This window comes from Artibeus jamaicensis, unplaced genomic scaffold, assembly GCF_021234435.1.
Source record: "Artibeus jamaicensis isolate MK-2021 breed Jamaican fruit bat unplaced genomic scaffold, CSHL_Jam_final contig_233, whole genome shotgun sequence".
NCBI lineage: Eukaryota > Metazoa > Chordata > Mammalia > Chiroptera > Phyllostomidae > Artibeus > Artibeus jamaicensis.
This window is the reverse complement of record NW_026521486.1, coordinates 63058553-63076660: the sequence shown is the minus strand read 5'-3', so window position 1 is coordinate 63076660 and position 18108 is coordinate 63058553. Positions and strand designations below refer to the sequence as shown.

The 18108-nt window shown below is 38.5% G+C and overlaps 1 long non-coding RNA gene across 1 annotated transcript in view; it reads right to left on the bottom strand.

Moving 5' to 3' along the window:
• The window catches only part of LOC128626827 (uncharacterized), a 97014-nt gene that overhangs the window by 78448 nt on the left and 458 nt on the right, over positions 1 to 18108 (bottom strand). The window lies entirely within an intron of this gene.

Genomic DNA, 18108 nt, shown 5'->3' with positions numbered 1-18108 from the left:
CTTTTTTATTTCTCCCTTGGTCTTATTGTTAACCCACTCATTATTTAATAATGTTCCTTAGCCTACATGTATTTGAATGTTTTGGGGTTATTTTCGTGAGGTTAATTTTATGTTTCAAACCATTGTGATCTGAGAAAAAGCTTAATATGACTTCAATTTTCTTGAATTGGTTAAGGCATATTTTGTGTCCAACCATGTGGTCTATTTTTGAGAATGTTCTGTGTGCATTTGAAAAGAATGTATATTCTGCTTCTTTGGGGTAAAATTTTCTGTAAATATCAATTAAATTTATTTAATCTAGTATGTCATATAATGCTGCTATGTGCTTGTTAATTTTTTGTCTGGAATGTCTGTCCATTGTTAACAGTGGAGTGTTAAAATTCCCCATAATGACTGTATTGCTGTTGCTCTCCTAAAAAATACTCCTAGGTTTCCTTTATATATTTAGCTGTTTCTGTATTGGGTGCATATATGTTAACTAGGATTATATCCTTTTGTTGGACTGACCCCTTAAGTATTACATATATAATAAAATAAAAACTAAATTTATCAATAAGTGCTCTAAATAAAAGATAAGATAGCTGGAAAACATTCCAGATGTATACTCTTTACTAGGGATATGTCTGAACTACAAGGACCCAGAAAGATTAAAAGTAAAAGAATTGAAAAAATATATACCATATAAATACTAATGCTCCTCTCTCCACAAAAAAAATAAAAGCTGGACTAACAATTAATATTACAAAAAATGGATTTCAAGACAAAATATTGTTAGAGATTAAAATACTGCTTTCTCAAATTTGTATGAAAAGTATATGTAAAAATTCAAAAATCAAAAACTGATATGCCTAAATTCATAAGTCAAAAATTGATATATCTGCAATAAAAACATAAATAAATGATCATAGTAGGAACTTTCAAGTGTACTTCTTTTAGTTATTTATTCACAAAGAGACAGAGTTTAGCACAGAAATAGACAATTTAAACATCATAATTTTTAAAATTCATTTGACCTCATGGGCACACATAAATAGCATCAACATTTGCTGCATATATATCCTTCTTAGAGGCACATAAAATTAATGACATTGGTTACTGACCCATCCAGTTTCAAATGACTGAAGATATACAGTGCATATTCTTTAACCACATTGTAGTTCAGCTAGAAACAAAGAAGAGGGTACCTCCATGTTTGAAAACAAACAAACAAAAAAACATGTTTCTAAAACAACCATATTTGAAAGAAAATCCTAATGGAAATTATAAAATATTTCTAACTAAATAATGAAATAGTATATATTTAAAATTGTGAGATGTATAAGAGGGAAGTTCATAGCCTTACATGAAAATATTAGCAAGTAATATAGGCTGATAATGAACTAAGCACACATATGAAGTAAAAAAAAAATAAACCCAAAGAAAAAAGAAAGCAAGAATGAAACGAAGAGCATAAATTTATGAGATTGCGACATACAAAAGAGAGCATTAACAAAGCCAAAATTGATTTTTATATAATAACTATTACATTACAGAGGACTTCTGCCAAGATGGAGGCATAGGTGGAAACACTTTGCCTCCTTGCACAACCAAATCTAAAAACAACAAAGTTTTAACAATAATAAATGCAGCCAAGCCACAGAAAATCAAACAATACGGAGTCCGAAAATAACGAAACACTCAACTAAACCGGTGAGAGGGGCGGAGCCAGCAGCCGAGCGGGTCAAGCAAAAAAGATCGCCTGACCCAGCAGGTGCGCGGGCAGCCGAGGGCGTGGATCCCAGGTGCAGGGTTCCACCTGGGCAGACCCAGGGAAGGCACGGGGTGGCTGACCGACTGCAGTTGCGCATTTGCAAACAGATAAACCAGTGAAGAGATAAGCATTCAGACAGACCTCGCAGGCCCCTGCGCAGGGCAGCAGTTGCACATTTGCTCCCAGATAAACAGTCGGGGGTGGGGGTGAGCGGTGAGGATCACCATTGCTCCCTCTCTGACCACGCCCCCACACACAGCATCACAAACCAGCGACCTGGGGGGCCCCGCCCTGGTGAACACCTAAGGTGCCTCTCCTCAAACATAACAGTCCAAACAGATCAAAACATGGCTCAAGAAGAACTCAGAGGCCCAGAGCCAATAAATCTAAGTGATCAAGAAATTGCCAATCTACTTCCGCCAAGATGGAGGCGTAGGGGGAAGCACTGTGCCTCCTCCCACAACCAAGTTTAAAAACAACAAAGTTTTAGCAACAAAAACACAGCCAAAACCACAGGAGATTGAACTTCACAGAAGTTTGACAACAAGGAACCCTTCAGCCAAACCGGTAAGAGGGGCAGAGCCAGCAGCAGAGCAGGGTCGGGCAGGAAAGATCCACCGGACTCACCTGGGCACGTGACTCAGGTGTGCCGGCAGCCGTAGGCGGATCCCAGGTGTGGAGAAGCAGGTGGACCCACTGAGGGCTGACTGCAGTCACACATTCGCGTGCAGATGAACTGGTGAAGGAGTGAGTGGTGAGACAGACCATGCAGACCCCAGTGGCGGGAAGCATCACAAACCAGCAACCTGGGTGGCCCCGCCTTGGTGAACAACTAAGGTTCTGCTCCTCATACCTAACAGGCATGAACAGATCAAAACATGGCTCAAGAAGAACTTATAGCCCCAGAGCTGAATGAAGGGGGGAAATAGAACAAATGTAATGGCATAATCGATAAAATACTAACATCAAAAGTAAGAGGGTAAGCATGACTACAGATACCTCAGACACTTACAATACAACACATTACATTACATTACATTACATTACATTACAATATATTTAGTAAATACGTTTATGGCAAAACTGATAGATTACCAGGTTAAAATAAAACTCACCAAAACAGATCACGAGACAAACAGATACAAGTCACCCAAGAAGGCTCAGATAATCAGTTGTGTTTCTAACATTAGCAATGACCTATCTGAGAAAAAGAAAATAATCCTGCTTATAATAGCAACAAAACCAATAAAATACTTAGGAATAAATACAGCCAAGGAGGCAAAAGCTCTGTACACTGAAAATTATAAGACAGTGATTAAATGAATTAAAGAATGTTGGGGACCACCCTGCCTGGTTTCGGGAGCTGAAACCCCCATGGCTAATGCTGAGTGAGCAACCTTCAAACTATAAGCCACTAAGGAGACAAAGCTTATCTCCCTGGCAGGAGTGCAGCTTCTGCTCCTTTTTCCATAACTGGCCCCCAATGCTTGATCAGTTAGCCAATGACAGGTAAGATTCCCCAAGGGGGGAACCACCTAAGACAGGCATGATCACCTGGAGTCCCCAGGGAAGGACTTGGGGAGCTATGGAGAAAGGGGGTGATGGACCCTCACCCCTCAGCTTTGATGAAGCCTGAGTTAAGCCTGAAAACAATGACAGAGGGTAGTGCAGCCTTGTGCTGGGAATGGCGGGTCCCCCGGGGTAATCAGGCATAAGAAAGAATTCCTAAAAGTCCTGTGAAACCTTCTTTGCTAAGAGTGCTTTCATTCATATAATAGGGGTCCAAGCAGGAAATGCGTATGTCTCCCAAAGTTTCTGCAGCCTCCTTTCCTGACAGACACTGACTCAGACTAAGCCCTCAGATTTCTTTGAAATATTATCTACTGTTTGATCCTTGCCACCCTGTATTCCTGTGTACTACAACCCAATAAAAGCCCCTGGAGGAAGGGGCTCCTGGCCCTTCCCCTTTGAGGGATTGGCCACCTTTCCTCCCCAGCAGATCCTGTCTTGGTAGTGTTTACTTTCATCCATGGCAGACGGGGGGACTTGCAGGCAAAGTCGCCCCCACAGAAGAACACACAAATAAATAGATATCTTATATTCATGGGTTGGAAGAATTAATATTGTGAAAATTTTCAAACTATTCAAAGCCATCTATATAGTTAATGCAATCCTTATCAAACTCCAATAGCATTTTTTACATAAACAGAATAAACAATCTTAAATTCTTTTTTTAAAAGATTTTATTTATTTATTTTAGAGAGATAGGGAAGGGAGGGAGAAAGAAAGGAAGTGAAACATCAATGCGTATGGTTGCCTCTAGCACACCCCATACTGGGGACCTGGCCTGCAACCTGGTCATGTGCTCTGACTGGGAATCAAACCAGTGGTGCTTTGATTCACAACCCTGTGCTCAATCCACTGAGCTACACCAGCTGGGACCTCAGTCTTAAATTCTTACAGAAAAAAAAAAAAAGACTCCAAGTCTTTTTGTGGTAACCAAAAAAAAAAAACCTTAAGAAAAAAGACCTGGCTGGTGTAGCTCAGTGGATTGAGCGCAGGTCTGCGAACCAGAGGATCGCGGTTCAATTCCCAGTCAGGGCACATGCCTGGGTTGCAAGCCAGTTCCCTGCAGGCTAGTTCCCAGCAGGGGATGCACTAGAGGCAACCATACATTGATGTTTCTCTCCCTCTCTCCTTCTCCTCTAAAGATAAATAAATATAAATATTTTTTTAAAAAAAAGAAAAAAGCTGAAGACTTTATATTTTCTGATTTCAAAGTATATTACAAGTCTACAGTAATAAAAATAACATGGTATGCACCTAAAAAAAGACACACAGATCAATGGAACAAAGAGCCCAGAAATAAACCCACACACATATGGTCAACTAACATTTCATAGGAGAGTCAAGATTATTCAATGGGGAAAGTCATCAATAAATGGTATTGAGAAAACTGGATTTTCACATGCAAAAGAATGAAACTGGACTCCTATCTTACACCATATACAGAAACTAACTCAACATGGATTAAAAATTTAAATATAAGGCCCAAAGTCATAAAATTCATAGAAGAAACATAGGGAAAAGCTCCTTAACATTAGTGTCAGCAATTTTTTTTGATATGATGCCAAAAGCACAAGCAACAAAAGCAAGAATAAACAAGTGGGACTAAATCAAACTAAAGAGCAGAAGCTTTTTTTTTGTACAGCAAAGGAAACCATCAGCTGAGTGAAAAGGCAACCTGCTGAATGGGAGAAAGTGTTTGCAAATTATATATTTGATAAGGAGCTAATATCCAAAAAATATGAAAACTCATATAACTCAATAGCAAGAAAACAAATAATACAATTTTTAAAAATGGGTAGAGAACCTGAACAGGGAATTTTCCAAAGAAGACATAGGAATGGCCAACAGATACATGAAAAAGTGCTCAACTAATTATCAAGAAAATACAAATCAAAACTACAATAAGATATCATCTCACACCTGTTAGAATAACTATTATAAAAAAAGACAAGAGGTAAGTATTGGCAAAGATGTGGAGAATAGGGAACTTTATACTGATACGTTGTTGGCGAGAATGCATATTTTACAGTCACTATGAAAAAGAGCATGAAGATTCTTCAAAAAATTAAGCATAACACTATTGTATAATCCAGCAATCCTTCTTCTGGGTATAAATCCAAATGAAATGAAAAGAGGACATTGAAGAGATATCTGCATCCCCACATTCATTGCACTATTATTCACAGTAGCCACCACATGAAAATAAACTTGTGTCCATCAATGGAGAAATAGATAGAGAAAATATTACTCCCCCCACAGGAATATTATTCAGCTATGTAAAGAAGAAAATGCCACATTTGTAACAATGTGAGTGGAATTTGAAGGTATTATGCTAAATGAAATAGGTCAGAGAAAGAAAAATATGCAATAATCTTACATATATGTGGGATCTAAACAAGTCAAACATACAGAAACAAAATAGAATGGTGGATTCTAGGGGGTTGGAGGTGTAGGAACTGGGGAGATGTTGGTCAAAGGGTATAAACTTTTAGTTATAAGATAAGTTAGTTTTGAGAATATAATGTATGTAACTATAGTTGACAATACTGTGATATACACTTCCAAATTGCTAAGAAAGTAGATCTTAAATGTTCTCATTCACACACTGAAAACTGTAATAACTATGTGAGGTGATGGATGTGTTAACTAACTTCATTGGGGTAATCATTTCGCAATATACATTTATCAAACCATCACATTGTACATCTTAAACTTACACAATGTTATATTTCAATTATATCTTAATAAAGCTGAAGAGAAAAAGATATAGACATCCTAAGTAGTCATATTAAATAAATAAAATTCATAGCCAACATTTCCCGCAAAGAAAATATCAGGCCAAATGGTGTTATTGGTGAGTTGTCACAAATGTTCCAGAAAGAAGTAGTCTAATCTTCTGTAAACTCCTACATAACATACAAAGAGAGGAAACATTCTCATTTTATAATATCAGGAAAAGCTTGATACCAGAATGTAAAAGGATAATATAAGAAAAAATTATAGACCAGTTTCACTCAGGGAAATGAATGCATACCAGTCCAGCGATATATAAAAATATAATCTGGCCTTGCAGACGCCACCGCCACCTCGGACCTTTCCACGTCCAGCAATGGTCAACCCCACCGTGTTCTTCGACATCGCTGCCAACGGCAAGCCTTTGGGCCTTCGAGCTGTTTGCAAACAAAGTTCCAAAGACAGCAGAAAACTTTCATGCTCTGAGTACTGGGGAGAAAGGATTTGATTATAAAAGGCTCCTGCTTTCACAGAATTATTCTAGGATTTATGTGCCAGGGTGGTGATTTCACATGCCTCAACAGCACAGGCGGCAAGTCCATCTACGGGGAGAAATAGGTATGACTGTATACAAAGGATATGCCAAACTATCTACTTATAAATTATTAGAAATAATCCTAGAGCTTACCAGGGTTGTTGCTGATATAACATACATATCATACACAAAATTAGAGACCTATAGTTGGAAAAAACAGCAACAACAATACTAAAGAATAACAGAGAAAAATATCTTCATAGCTTTGGAAGAGGAGAGAGATTATTTAACTATATATAAGTAGCAATAATCATAAAACAAAATAATTAAATGCAATTATATTAAAATTAATAAGTTCTGTTCACCAAGCTTACCATAGAAACAATGAAAAGTTGAGCATAGCATAGGAAAATGTAACTAAATATGTATAACTGACAAAAGCACATATGAAAGTGCAGTATTTATATAAATAATTCATTCTACTATGTACTACTACTGGCCTATTAGAATATATTTTAGTAGAGGAATAGATAATATAGATAAATAGGTAAAATATACAAGGTCTGTCTGGAAAAAGTCCAGCCATTGTTAACATAACAAAAACAGTGTTGTTATGTTAACAATTGTTTGTTACAAATGTTATGTTAATAGTTGTTTGCTAGACATCGATATAACCTCACAGCCAAGGAGAGTGGGCTGGAACACACATGCACGAACAACAAATTCACTGTACTAGTCAGTGGGGACAGTAAACACCACTGGGTGAGCATGTGTGCTGTTGACTGTTACATTCAAAATGTCTGAGCAAGTAGAGCAACAAATCTGCATCAAATTTTGCATTAAGCTCAAACATTTCTTTGTGAAAATTATTTGGATGATTCAGTAGGCCACAGCTATGGACAACTGGTGATTGGCAGCTTCCTCACGACATTGCACCCACTCACTCATCATATCTCATGCAGAGGATTTTGGCAACACTTCAAATCACCCAGGTGACTCAAACCCATTACAGCCTAAATTTGGCGCTATGTGACTTCTGGCTTTTCCCAAAACTAAAATCACTTTTCAGAGGGAAGAGATTTCAGACCATCAGTGAGATTCAGGAGAATACAATGGGGCAGCTGATGGCAATTGGGAAAACTGTGTGAGGTTCCAAAGTGCCTACTTTGAAGGGGACTACATCATTGTCCTTGTTTCTTGTATCCTGTATCTTCTTCAATAAATGTCTCTATTATTCATAGTACATGGCCGGATACCTTGTGGAACAATCTTGTAAGCAGTGTATTAAACAGTGATCAATGCTGAGGAGAAAAACAACAGAGGAGCATATATTTGTGGTCAGTAAACACACACATACATTGTCATTCATTCACAGATGATGTGGTGGGTCTAGGATAAGTCAGGCCATCCTAAGATTTACAGAGTTTTGGAGAAGGTGTTGGATGGCAGGGCAAGGTAGGGCAAGGAAGGAGACAGGTAAGAACTGACTTCTGCCATTGCTGTCAGCAGTGGACGGGGATGTATAGAGGAGACTATAGAAAACAAAGGGTTAAAAAAAAGAAAACAAAAGATTATTCAACTTAACTTACAATATTTAGAGACTTGGCAAATAAGTGTCTATCCCATCGCTGGAAATGAGTGGTGTATGTGCTGGGGCTGAGATTCCGTTAGATGCTGAAGCAGGGCATCCAAGTTCACTGTAAAGTCATTTGAAATGAGGCTGTAAAATGGAGCTGTGGGGACGACATTGCTGAGGTGGGAGGAGCTTACAGTAATAAGAGGCATTCTGCCCACTGGTGCATACCCGGGAGAACTGACTTACTTTCCGCCATAAACTCCCATATCTTGGTGTGATAATGTGTGACCAAAATACTCATCATCTCAGGAATAAAGTAGCCATATCCCAGAATATGCTCAGGTGGGTTTGGGACTGCTGACTCTCTGACATGAGTGAGGAATAATCCATTTTCAACCCTCTTATTCAATGTTTTGAGTAAACTGTTGCTTTTGTCAATAAATTAGACCTTTGTGAGTGTGTCCCTCCAATTTTCTAGCAAACTAGAGCATATGGTTTGAAAACAAAAAAGGATGAGGGTCCAAAGAATGAATGCAAATACTGATGAAGCCTGAAAGGAGAGACCAAGTAGTACAGAGGCAAGAAAATATTCTGAAGAGAAAGTTCAAAGGCTTACAACTTTGTTCACTATGGGTTTTTCCTAGGTCCTGGCAATAGTCCCCATTTTCCCAGCCTAGTCACTCTTACCCTCCCACAGTATTCTCCAAACAGCTTTAACTCATGACTTCACAATGAAGGTCAATATGTAGGATGGGCAGCATGGAAAGCTGAAATAATTGGGAACATCAGGTGTCTGCATCATTTTATTTCATCCCTGGGCAGGATCAAGAACTTTGAAGCAGATGCTGCCATCATCTGGGCTGAATTGCCCTGGATTTGGATAATTTCTCATAATAATTCTACTATTCCTCTGGAGAAAAGGTGAGACACACCAGTCACAGATTTCATAATTCTGCTTCCTGTTTAGTTCTGGAAATCAAAAAGCTGTGAAAATTTGGTATTCCTCTCCCATTAATGTAAAAACACCAAGGTCATTGAAAGCCTAGCACACAGACACAGCATGTTCATATCTATTCCTTGGTACCCCTAAGCTGATCTTGATTTCTTTTCATTAGTCTGAGAGATCATTACTATCCCGCTGTATAATCGAATCATTCTGTAGCATCAAGCTTTCTCAAAATGAATTCACCAACAGGGAGTGGGCATTCAGCAGTGACAATTATCTGGGTGTAGTTCTCTTTAGCCACTATTCTTATGGAATGTTTGGCTTACATTGGGGAGTCCCATCTCATGTTGATAGTTTTTACTATATCATCCTTTTCAATTTCCTCTGACTTCTCCATTCTAGGTACCAAAAATTAACACCCAGTTTTTGGAATGGATGAGTTAGCATATGGCAGTCTTTACATGATTGTCCCAAATCTTTGATTTCTGTGGTACTTTCCTTTAGGGTTTTTAGATAAAACTGTCATTGACCTTGCAAGTACCAGCTGTCCTCTTGAAATATGAGGCTGGTAATGATGACACACAGCACTGATAATAACAAATGGTAGTTCATATTTCAGCTGAGTCGGGCTTTTATGATCTGCTATTAGACCCCAAGTACTCAGTATGAATAGAAAATATTAAATGTAATTTAACTGGCTGATGTCTTCTTTTTGCTACCACACAGGACATCTGGGATTGAAATCTGCTCTGAGTCTGCTCAGGAACCAGGGCAGGTCTGGCACTGGGGTTAGGGAACACTTTTTAAACTGAGGATCTGAAGTTCTTGTTTGGAGAGATTAGATTTTTATCTAGAATGGGGATAATTTTACCATTACTCTCAGCTCTATCATAAACTTCAGGGCAAACTGATATAAACCTGGACTCTTTCATAGTTTAGAATGAAAATTAAGTCAACTCAGAGCCTTGGAAATAGAAAAGCAGCAAGTAAACAAAGTAAAAAAAAAACAAATCTGGAGTCAAATTAAGTCAAATCATTTTGACTATAAAAAAGCATGTTTCTCTATTCTGTCTTGAATACTGACCTTTGATCAATTTTTGCCTTTTTAAGTGCATCCATATATAGACCTTTTTTTCCCTGTTTTTTAAGAGATGTTTATACTACCTTGAAAAAATTTTTGTTGTGGCATGAGTATAGAAAGAAAGATTACAAATGTCTATTTTTTTCTTCTAACCTTTAAAAAAAGGTCTTTGAGAATCAAAAGAGAAGTCCTAAGGGGAATAAAACATAGCATTTAATTTCTAACTATTGGGGTTGGCATGGGCTGCATCCAAGTCCAGGTATGGACTTGTTGCCCCAGCAGCTGGGAGTACTGTTGGCAGAGAAGCTTCAGGGATTGCCCAGCTGCAGAGAATTGCCTCACCTACCTTTGTGAGATGGCCTACATTCAATGGCTGATAATAGTGGGAGTATAAAGGACTGGCCCAGTTTTGCCCAGCACAAGACCACTACCACCAGCTTTTCCAGATCTCAAGTTCCGCAGGGCATCAGCCAAGGCTGTCCTCAGGCCGCATCTCAGCTTAACTTCTCTTTCTGCCCAAATCCCACCTCCTTTCCTCTTTGCCACAAGTATGCATCCCAAAAGGTCACAGCAAAAAAATATTCTGCACACTAACTCAGTTTTGGTATCTAATCCAAGTTAAATAGGTTCTGGTACCAATTCCAGAGAGAGAGTGAGTGAGTGTGTATGTGTGTGTATAGCGAGGCTTCCTACACAACACCAAGCAATTCTGAGACACCAGCAGGATGTTGAAGAACTCAACTTAAGTCTGACACTATCTACTGCTGACAAAAGAAACATCCAAACCTGTAGAGAATTTTTATAAGTTTGGGTCAAACTGACAATTGCCAGGAAGGAAAATCTCAATGGACTGAGAAAATGCTCTGAAGAAGACGGCAGTTTTGCAGTTTATTTTACACATTACAATCAAAGGAGGAGGCATAAGGAAGGTTACATGACATCCATTGGTGGTAGATTAGAGATGCTGGAGAAAGCAAAGCTGGAAATCTGAGATTGGATAAAGATCAAAATGAAGAGACAAATACTTCTTTTGTATTGCTGGGTATAGGATAGTTAAGAATTAACATTTACAGCACATAATATTTGGGCAGTAGGATAACAATGAGGAGTTCCATGTTCTTGTGCTCTAGTCAGAGATTGTATCCTGAGGGGACTGGAAAAAAGGGGATTACTCTGACATTCCAAAGACCTGTTATTGTAGATGAAAAAAGACAATAGATAGGCTCAATTAAGATAAAGATTGACCTTTGTTAATGAAGATGCCAGCCCAGTGAAACAAGGTGCAAAGTGGGGGTCCCCCAAATCTAGGAGAAATTCCCCATAGCCCATGGTTGGGATGTGGGGGAAGTAAATAATATAGTGGTTAAAACACTTTGCAGAAAAAAAGGCAAATTAATAGCTGCGCCAGGTAAAACATCTACATGACTTTCAGAATGACAGTGACTCATGACATATCAAGGGAAGCTTATACAGCACCTGAACAAAAGGCAGAAAAGCAGAGTTTCCTATGTCATAGGGTACTCTTGCCCTGACTAAAAATGGCAGCCAAAAGAAGGTAAAAAATATGGGAGAACTGGCAAAAATAGCGCATTGTAGGAGGGGCCAGATATAAGATCACATAGGAAGCTCTGGGTCAGCATTTAAAATCAGGGTGGCTGAAAGAGAAGCAGCAGCCATGTGGTCTGTAGTAAAATAGAAGGGGAATTGCATGTAAATATAAAACTGTTGCCTTCAACACTAACTGCTGGGTCATACATCAAGGTGACAGGTGGACTGGCCCCATTTTACTTGATTACACTAAAACAGGACTACTTGCCATGACTCACTTTTAGTTAGAAAGTTTTAATTTCAGACCATCCTGTGTGATTACTTCTAGTGCCTGAGTGTGTAAGGCTGCCACTGCCATGCAAGCTCCCCTGAGCTTGTCCCAGGTTTTGTGTGTGGCCCCTTCTTTGTCCACACTACCCAGAGATAACATCAGATTTCACAGGTTAAGGGTTCAGTCCTACTGTCCCTGCCCTAACCCCAACTTCAGGCACTAGTGGAAAGCCCAGGTTGTTACCTGTGCTTCTGACTAACCAGCTATAGGTTAGAAGGTCCCACAGCCTCCTCTTTGGACTTCAGCTGCCAGTCTCGAATCCCTGTTGTTACCTATATTTCTCACCGACTAGATGTAAAATCAGAGGTTCCCAGGATCCCTCCTTGAGTTTGAATAACTTGCTAACAGAGCTCACAGAACTCAGAGAAATATTTTACTTACTGAAAGGTTTTCTTAGGCTCCACCAAGGAAGAAATGCCAATCAGCCACAAAGTTAGGCAGTATAGAGCTGTTTTGGGGTTTGTGCACCCGGGCAAGGTTCCCCGGACCACAGAGTAGGGCTGGGGAAGTCGTGCCCAGCAGGGAATGTGGGGAGAGGGTTTATTTTCCTTGGCTCTCTTCATGGGAGCTGGGGATTGGTCCCCTTTGAACAAAGCGGCAATCCAGCATTGGTGGTTTCTTCCTTGGACTCTGGTTGCTACGCAGATATCCATTTTGACAAAGCCCACCCTTCCGGCTCTCTGGTTTGATGTCAGCCGTCTTTTCCAGGCACCATTTTGATTGTAGTCCAGGTGCCATTTTGATTGTAGTCCACCCTACGGTTTATCCTACCCCGCCCACCCTAACACTTACAGGGTTACAAATTTATCATAGAAGGATGTAACTTAGGATAAACCAGGTGGAAGAGATACACAGGACGAGGTATGGGGAATGAGTGAGGAGTTTCCATGCCCTGTCCAGGTGCCCCACTCTTCTTCATTTACCAGGTGGTTACCAACCAGGAAGCTCTCCGAAACCTGTCCTTTTGGGGGTTTACGGAAGCTTCATTACATAGGCATGACTGACTAAATCATTGGCCATTGGCAGTTGAACACAATCTTCAGCTCTTATCCCCCCAGGGCCTTTCCGAAAGTCATCATTTACATGACAAAAGAAACAATCACTTTTATCATAGGAAATTCCAAGAGTTTTAGGAAATGTGTTCCAAAGACCAAATACATCTGAAAATATATTTTGGTTATCTAAATAACCAAAGTATTTATTTTTCATATAAATCAAAGTATTTCAGAAGTCAACTTCCATAGATGCTTAAGCACCTGTGAGTTAGCACCATGAGGTCTGATGAAGAAGTTAAAAGCCTTTAAACCACTCCTTTTATCTTCAAATGATCCTCTCTTCTCTCTTCTCTCTTGTGTGTGGGAGCCTTCTTAGCTATGTTTCTGGTTACAGTGGGGAGCATCCTCTGTGCTCACCTGTAGGTACCCCCTTCCAATTGCACAAGTCATTAGTAAGTTCTCCCTACCAAAGAAGGGTTCTCAATAGTGGTGGCATGAGAGGGACTCGAAGGAAGGAAAATCCACGTCTTCTATATTAACATATCAGTCTCTTCCAGTCATCTTATCACGAGATCAATGGCACACTTGCTCCAAAGGCTAACGCTAATGTTTTCCCCAGAAGTACTCCTCCTACCCAGAAGAACAAAATGCATAGATTTGAACTGAAATAGGAAATACAATTGTCATTCTGGTTTTACTACTACCACATGGAACAAGGAAAACAGCATGTAAAATGGCTCCCTTGTGTATTAGCATGCCTTGTGACCTTGAGCCAGAATACCTAAATATTAAAAAGAGAGTAATCTTAAAAGTGACTCAAGAAATAGGAAGTCTTTAGAGTCACAGAGAGAGGGGAAGAAATGAGTTTTTCTATCAGAAGTTTCAATCGAGTCCTGGAGTTTGCATTGAAGATATATTAGGCTACATTACATTCTGTTCCTATTAGGAGAAAATTGCTCTGAAAGAAGAGGAAGCAGAGGAAAATCCTTTTAATTTTAGCAAACAAGTGAAACAGATGGAGGAAGAACTTGTAAAGAACATTCTTCAATATAAAAAAAATTTTATTTAGGCTTTTATTGTTGAGAATCCCAAATCTAAGCTCAACTATTCTCACTGTTGAGTAAAAGCAATCAACTCATGTTCTAATGCTCTTGTTTTGGTTGCAGTGGGGATGAAGAGGACAATGATAATGAACTTGTTTTATGTGTCAGGCATTACTCTAACCAAATAAAAGGAAGCATGCCACAGCCTTCCTTACATTTGTTTATGCAGTAGTAGTATGCAAATTTTTTCAGCACTTAACCTAGGAAGATAAATGAACCATCTGAATTTCTATTTCAGTAAGTCTGCCTTAAAATAGACTAACTTCTCTGTGCTCCTATTGAGGAAATAGTTTATTTCATTGTGACTAAGACTGAAGGTTTATACCATCCATCCTTCAAAATACTACAGAATAAATATTTAGTAATTGATCAGAAGAATCTGGTCACTTTATTAAATATACTTCTACTTTTTTTTTCTGGTAGTATGTTAGTTGTTTCAGTTCAACTCAACAAGCAATTATTTGTACCTGTGATGTAGAGATGCTGTGAACAGAAAAGAGACCTGAGAGATTTGGTCCTCTGCCAAGAGGCTTGCTGTAGGCTTTTGAGACCCAGGACATAAACACATAAAATGGGCAGTGAATGATCCAAGATAGGGTATCCTTAAATGTCACAGTGCTCAAGAGTTCTGATAAGGAGGGAAAACAGCAATAATTGGAGCCAGGAGGGAAGAATAAGGTGAAGATACTTGACTGGTGCCAAGAATGGGTAAAGAAAAAGAGGTAATTGGAGAAAACATTATCAGCAGGAGAAAACATTCACAATGAAACCTGTGTAGTCAGAGTGCAGAAGTTGCCCTTTCTGCAGGGATGAAAAATCTTTTGCTGGAAGTGCTAACTCTACACAAACAGGACATCATATAATTAAAAACAACATCTGACATCTGAATTACTGATAACTCAGAAAAAATAAGAGCAAATATAATATATATTTTCTTCCAAATTTAAGGGAAAAGTATAAATCCTGATCAACTTTGTATTGGAATAATTAGTCTACAGCCATACTACCCTGAATGTGCCTGATCTCATCTGTATTGGAATAATTTACTAATATTTTAATTAGTGAAGATGCGGAAATAAAAACTTTAAGTTATTTTTGGTTTCCTTTGTTGTTTAATCAAGGATTAAAGAGGTCTAGAATCACAGGCAGTCAGTTCCTCTCTTTTTTGGCCTTCCATTTGGTACTTAAATCTTTTTCCACACAAGTTATATTGTGCGCAATTTTTTTGACTGACTTCCATTTAATCAGGTTGCCAAAGTAGATGATGCTCTTCTCTATAAAACATGCAGACTGATGCTCACAACACTTAGGCTTAATGATTCTACTCTTCACTCTGCCCTCATCCTGCTCACCAACTGATCTGTTTGTTTACATGAGTCAATTGGGCTGGTTCCCAAAGCCCTTTCATCCAACTGTACTAGTTACAGCAATTATGGGTTTGTAAAAAATTCTCACCCAAGGGTATGTTTATTGGTTTTAGAAAGAGAGGAAGAGGCAGAGAGAAAGAGAAAGAGACAGAGACATTGACGTGAGAGAGAAACATCTATTGGTTGCCTCCAGTACTCCCAGTACTCATAGTTTATTTCATTGTGACTAAGACTGAAGGTTTATACCATCCATCCTTCAAAATACTTACTATAGAATAAATATTTAGTAATTGATCAGAAGAATCTGGTCACTTTATTAAATATATTTCTACTCTTTTTTCTGGTAGTCTGTCAGTTGTTTCAGTTCAACTGAACAAGCAATTATTTGTACCTGTGATGTAAAGATGCTGTGAACAGAAAAGAGACCTGAGAGGTTTGGTCCTCTGCCAAGAGGCTTGCTGTAGGCTTGACAGGGGATCGAACTCGCAGCTGTATGGGATGATGCTCCAACCAACTGAGACCCAGCTAGGGCCACAATTATGGATTGTTATTTTTTTACAATTGTATATTTAAGATATTAAATATACTAATAAAGTATAGATATAAAAGGAGCTGTTTCTATGAAAGACAATGAATGATTTAAAAACTTAATAAAGCTAAGCCAAAAAAATCCTGTTGAAATAGATATACATGACACAACTATTAAAAAGTGGATAAAGGAATTTGAAATGAATCTGTACTCAGGGTGGCAGTAAGTGTCTTTATTTGTTTGTTTGTTTAAACATTGTCCTTTTTAAAGATTTTGTTTATTTATTTTTAGAGAGAGGGGGAGGGAGGTAGAAAGAGAGGGAGAGAAACATTGATGTGTGAGCCTCTCACATGCCCCAACCTGGGACCCAACCCGCAACCCAGGTATGTGCCCTGACCAGGAACTGAACTGGCGACCTTTCAGTTTGCAGGCCGGCACTCAATCCATGGAGCCACACCAGCCAGGGTGGCAACTGCCTTTAAATTCCTGCTCCACTTTAAAGAATTTGAAATTGGATGTAACTTATATACCCAGCGATACACCCATAATTCTGTGGCTCCACATCAAAATATTGGTTAATTAACATATATTTATTTGTATTAAGTGAGAAAAATAATTATGGAACAGGAGTATCATACCTTAAGTATTCTTGTTTTAATCTATTTTGTTTCTGTTACCCAACCAACTACTGGTCCCAATTACAGTAAAGGGCTCTACCATCTTGTGATGATTGATTTGCAATCTCTTGTATGGATGAGGCAGCCGTCTAAAGTCAAAGGTTCTGAATTGAGTGGTACAAGTGCCAGAACACCAGAGACAGATCACAGATGCCAGCGGGCTGCAGAGCACCGAGACAAGCTGGAGTTCACAGCTGTGGGACATGATTAACTGGTAACATTTTGTCAAGTAAAAGCATTAAGTAGGCCCGACATATGTTGTCACCAACATTTTACAGGACCATTTTAATCCTCAAAAAAAGTAGGACCATCTCCTAATGGACATTCCTTTAAATGCAGTATTTCTAAGTATGATTCAAATCTTAACACATTGTCCTTATTTTGCCTCAGTGTCTTCAGACCTTCATTCTCAGTCTGTGTTGATTTAAAGACTGAAACTTCTGAACTCTGAGAACTTTGATGGCTTAATGCAGTGTTTCCACAGCTTGAATAAGGTACGTTCTCCTTGTAAGGGGAAAGCTGTGTTCACAGAGACTCCTCTCCTTGTTGCCTTACATTATTTTATTATATATTTTTAAATGCACATATTTTATATGAATGTAAAAGAAATATGGGCTCACAACTCCTATTCAACTAAAAAACAAAAGTAAATTGACAAAATACTAACAAAATCATTATAATTCAAATTAATAGCACAAATTTAAAACAATAAATAATGTTGTTTTACTGGAACTATATTGCTGACATAGGCTTTAATATGCAAGGATGTAACCTCAAGTCAGGCGCTATACATAATCCATTTTTATATTTTGACTTCAACAATAACAGTACAAGAAAAAATATATATCCTCCTCTGTATGATTTTGTTTCCTAGCTTAGGATAAACAGTCTTCTGTGGGATCAAAATTTTCCCAGAAATGAATGGTCCTGGAACAATATTCATGAAATTTCAGTACTATAAATTCTTTAAGATAAGTTTAACATTGTGGCATTTATAAAATCTTTGTGTTAGTATTTAATCCAATTATTAAGATAGCAAATTCCTTATAGCATATTGATTGTTAGTGAGTTTTCCTAGTTAATATCTGAATGATATACCTGTACTTGTATAATAAGCAGAACACCAGCACTGTGCTATATATAGGTTGTTCTCTTCTTTTTTAATTCTTCACATTTACAACATCATAGTCTGTGCAGTGAGCCAATTCTCCCACCACTTTCCTCCATTCTTATACTTTTATAACTTTGAAACGTTTGGCCAGTGAGCATTCCATAATGCCCTTAGAGGTAAACCAATCACGAATACAAACACAGGCTCTGGCGCTGGGATTGTAAGGCATCCATCAGTTAGAAGGTAGTTGTTTTGAT